Source organism: Palaemon carinicauda, chromosome 12 (assembly GCF_036898095.1).
Source record: "Palaemon carinicauda isolate YSFRI2023 chromosome 12, ASM3689809v2, whole genome shotgun sequence".
NCBI lineage: Eukaryota > Metazoa > Arthropoda > Malacostraca > Decapoda > Palaemonidae > Palaemon > Palaemon carinicauda.
This window is the reverse complement of record NC_090736.1, coordinates 30454109-30459108: the sequence shown is the minus strand read 5'-3', so window position 1 is coordinate 30459108 and position 5000 is coordinate 30454109.

The window sequence follows — 5000 nt, the reverse complement described above, 5'->3', positions numbered from 1 at the left end:
CTTCTAATGGAAGGGAAGTGAGAGCTAAAAGGAGATCAAAGAACTTCTAATGTAAGGGGTGGGGGGGATAAAAAGAGGTCAAAGAACTTCTAATGCAAGGGGTAGGGTAGCTAAAAAGAGGTCAAAGAAGTTCTAATGCAAATGGTGTTAGAGCTAAAGAGAAGTGAAAGAACTTCTAATGCAAGGGGTGTGTGAGCTAAAAAGAGGTCAAAGAACTTCTAATGCAAGGGGTGGAGAAGCTAAAAAAGATGTCAAAGAACTTTTAATGGATGGGGTGGGGGAGCTAAAAAGAGGTCAAATTACTTCTAATGCAATGGGTAGGGGAGCTAAAAAGAGGTCAAAGAACTTCCAATGCAAGGGGTGTGGGGAGCTAAAAAGAGGTCAAAGAACTTCTAATGCAAGGGGTGGGTGAGCAGAAAAAGAGATCAAAGATCTTCTTATGCAAGGGGGTGGGTGAGCTAAAAAGAGGTCAAAGAATTTCTAATGCAATGGGTGCGGGAGCTAAAAAGAGGTCAAAGAATTTCTAATGCAAGCGGTGGGGGAGAAGAAAAAGAGGTCAAAGAACTTCTATTGCAAGGGGCGGGGGAGCTAAAAAGAGGTCAAAGAACTTCTAATGCAAGGGGTGTTGGAGCTGAAAACAGGTCAAATAACTTCTAGTGCAAGGGGTGGGGAAGCTAAAAAGAGGTCTAAGAAATTCTTATGCAAGGGGTGGGGGAGCTAAAAAGAGGTCAAAGAACTTCTAATGTAAAGGGTGTGGGAGCTAGAAAGAGGTCAAAGAACTTTTAATGCAAGGGGTATGGAAGCTAAAAAGAGGTCATATAACTTCTAATGCAAGGGGTGTGGGAGCTAGAAAGAGGTCAAAGAATTTCAAATGGAAGGGGTGTGGGAGCTAAAAAGAGGTCTAAGAATTTCTAATGCAAGGGGTGGGAGAGCTAGAAAGATGTCAAAATCTTCCAATGCAAGAGGTGTGTGAGCTAAAAAGAGGTCAAAGATCTTCTAATGCAAGGGGTGTGGAAGCTAAAAAGAGGCCAAAGAACTTCTAATGCAAGGGGTGTGGGAGCTAAAAAGAGGTCAAAGAACTTCTAATGCAAGGGGTTGGGGAGCTATAAAGAGGTCAAAGAACTTCTTATGCAAGGGGTGGGGGAGCTAAAAAGAGGTCAAAGAATTTCTAATGGAAGGGGGGTGGAAGCTAAAAAGTGGTCAAAGAACTTCTAATGCCAGCGGTTGGGGAGCTAAAAAGAGGTAAAAGAACTTCTAATGCAAGGGGCGTGGGGAGCTAAAAATAGTTAAAAAAACTTCTAATACAAGGGGTGTCGGAGCTGAAACGAGGTCAAATAACTTCTAGTGCAAGGGGTGGGGAAGCTAAAAAGAGGTCAAAGCTCTTCTAATACAAGGGGTGGGGAATCTAAAAAGAGGTCAAAGAACTTTTAATGCAAGAGTTGGGAGAGGTAATAAAGAGGTCAAAAAACTTCTAATGCAAGGGGTGGAGGAACTAAAAAGAGGCCAAAGAACTTCTAATGCAAGGGGTGTGGAAGGTAGAAAGAGGTCAAAGAATTTCTAATGCAAGGGATATGGAAGCTAATAAGAGGTCAAATAACTTCTAATGCAGAGGGTGTGGGAGCTAGAAAAAGGTCAAAGAAATTCCAATGCAAGGTGTGTGGGAGCTTCAAAGAGGTCTAAGAATTTCTAATGCAAGGGGTGGGAGACCTAAAAAGATGTCAAAATCTTCTAAAGCAAGGCGTTTGGGAGCTAAAAAGAGGTCAAAGATCTTCTAATGCAAGGAGTGTGGAAGCTAAAAAGAGGTCAAAAAACTTCTAATGCAAGGGGTGTGGGAGCTATAAAGAGGTAAAAGAACTTCTAATGCAAGGAGTGGGGGAAGTAAAAAGAGGTCAAATAACTTCTAATGCAAGGGAAGGGGGAGCTAAAAGGAGGTCAAAGAACTTCTAATGAAAGGGGTAGGGAAGCTAAAAAGAGGTCGAAGAACTTCTAATGGAAGTGGTGGGGGAGCTAAAAAAGAGTTCAAAGAACTTCTAATGCAAGGGGTGGGGAGCTAAAAAGAGGTCAAAGAACTTTTAATGCAAGATGTGTGGGAGCTAAAAAGAGGTCAAAGAACTTCTAATGAAACGGGTGTGGGAGCAAAAAGAGGTAAAAAAAACTTCTAATGCAAGGGGTGTGGGAGCTAAAAAGAGGTCAAAGAATTTTTAACGCAAGGAATGTGAGCTAAAAAAGAGGTCAAGGAATTTCTAATGCAAGGGGTGGGGAGACCTAAAAAGCGGTCAAGGAACTTCTAATGCAAGGGATGGGGGAGTTAAAAAGAGGTAAAAGAACTTCGAATGCAAGGAGTGTGGTAGCTAAAAAGAGGTCAAAGAACTTCTAATGCAAGGGGTGTGGAAACTAAAAAGAGGTCAAAGAACTTCTAATGCAATGGGGGGGGGGGGGGCAGTAAAAAGAGGTCAAAGAACTTCTAATGCCAGGGATGGGGAATCTAGAAGGTTGTCAATGAACTTCTAATGCAAGGGGTGGGGAAGCTATAAAGAGGTAAAAAAACTTCTAATTGGAGGGTGGGGGAGCTAAAAAAGAGTTCAAAGAACTTCTAATGCAAGGGGTGGGGGAGCTAAAAAGAGGTCAAAGAACTTTTAATGCAAGATGTGTGGGAGCTAAAAAGAGGTCAAAGAACTTCTAATTCAACGGGCGTGGGAGCTAAAAAGAGGCCAAAGTACTTCTAATGCAAGGGGTGTGGGACCTGAAAAGAGGTCAAATAACTTCTAGTGCAAGGGATGGGCAAGCTAAAAAGAGGTAAAAGAACTTCTAATGCAAGGAGTTGGGAGCTAAAAAGAGGTCAAAGAACTTCTAATGCAAGGGGTGGGAGAGGTAAAAAAGAGGTCAAAGAACTTCTAATGCAAGGGTTGGGGGAGCTTAAAAGAGGTCAAAAAACTTCTAATGCAAGGGGTGTGGGAGCTAGAAAGAGGTCAAAGATCTTCTAATGCAAGGGGTAAGGAAGCTAAAAAGAGGTCTAATAACTTCTAATGCAAGGGGTGGGGGGGCTAGAAAGAGGTCAAAGAACTTCTAATGCAAGGGGTATGGAAGCTAAAAAGAGGTCAAAGAATTTCCAATGCAAGGGGTGTGGGAGCTAAAAAGAGGTCTAAGAATTTCTAATGCAAGGGGTGTGGGAGCTGGAAAGAGGTCAAAGATCTTCTAATGCAAGGGTAAGGAAGCTTAAACGAGGTCAAATAACTTCTAATGCAAGGGGTGGGGGAGCTAGAAAGAGGTCAAATAACTTCCAATGCAAGGGGTTTGGGAGCTAGAAAGAGGTCAAAGAATTTCCAATTGAAGGGGTGTGGGAGCTAAAAAGAGGTCTAAGAATTTCTAATGCTAGGGGTGGGAGAGCTACAAAGAGGTCAAAAACTTCTAATGCAAGGGGTGGGGGATCTAAAAAGAGGTCAAAGAACTTTTAATACAAGGGTTGGGGAAGCTAAAAAGAGGTCAAAGCACTTCTAATGCAAGGGTTGGTGACAGCTAAAAAAGAGGTCAAGACCTCCTAATGCAAGGGATGGGAGGGGGGGGGGGGGCTAAAAAGAGGTCAAAGAACTTCTAGTGCAAGGGGTGGGGAAGCTAAAAAGAGTCAAAGAACTTGTTGTGCAAGGGGTGGGGGAGCTAAAAAGAGGCCAAAGGACTTCTAATGGAAGAGAAGTGGGAGCTAAAAAGAGGTCAAAGAACTTCTAATGTAAGGGGTGGGGGAGATAAAAAGAGGTCAAAGAACTTCTAATGTAAGGGGTAGGGAAGCTAAAAAGAGGTCAAAGAACTTCTAATGCAAATGATGTTAGAGCTAAAAAGAGGTGAAAGAACTTCTAATGCAAGGGGTGTGTGAGCTAAAAAAGAGGTCAAAGAACTTCTAATGCAAGGGGTGGAGAAGCTAAAAAAGAGGTCAAAGAACTTCTAATGCATGGGGTGGGGGAGCTAAAAAGAGGTCAAATAACTTCTAATGCAATGGGTAGGGGAGCTAAAAAGAGGTCAAAGAACTTCCAATGCAAGGGGTGTGGGGAGCTAAAATGAGGTCAAAGAACTTCTTATGCAAGGGGTTGGGGTGCTGAAAAAGAGGTCAAAGAACTAATGCAAGGGGTGGGAAGCTAAAAAGATCTCAAAGAATTTCTAATGCAAGGGGTTTGGGAGCTAAAAAGAGGTCAAAGAACTTCTAATGCAAAGGGTGGGAAAGCTAAAAAGAGGTCAACGAACTTCTAATGCAATGGGTATGGGAGCTAAAACGAGGTCAAAGAGCTTCTAATGCAAGGGGTGTTGGAGCTAAAAAGAGGTCAAAGAACTTCTAAGGCAAGGGGTGAGGAAGCTAAAAAGAGGGCAAAGAACTTCTAATACAAGGTGTGTCTGAGCTAAAAAGAGGTAAAAGAACTTCTAATGCAAGGGTGTGGGAGCTAAAAGAGGTCAAAGAACTTCTAAGGCAAGGGGTGAGGAAGCTAAAAAGAGGTCAAAGAACTTCTAATGCAAGGGGTGTGGGAGCTAAAAAAGAGGTAAAAAGAACTTCTAATGCAAAGGGTGTGGTAGCTAAAATGAGGTCAAAGAACTTTTAATGCAAGGGGTGTGGGAGCTAAAAAGAGGTCAAAGAACTTCTAATGCAAGGGGGTGTGGGAGCTAAAAAGAGGTAAAAGAACTTCTTATGCAAAGGGTTGTGGTAGCTAAAATGAGGTCAAAGAACTTTTAATGCACGGGCGGGAGATAGATGTCGCCCGCGATGCTTTGGGGAAGGTGCGGCGACGTGTCTTTTTTTTTTCTGATGCGTAAACTTAATTAAATACAAGTAAAAACAGGGGATTAAATACCTATTATAAATACTAAACTTTTTTTTTTTTATCTTAACAGCACAAATGAAATCTTACAAGTTCCAACATGTAACTACGCGCTCCCGAAACACGAGTCAACATTTTACTTCTGCTCGGAGGATATTCTCGCAAGTTAAAGGTAATCATTATGAACTTGGAAAGAAAGAT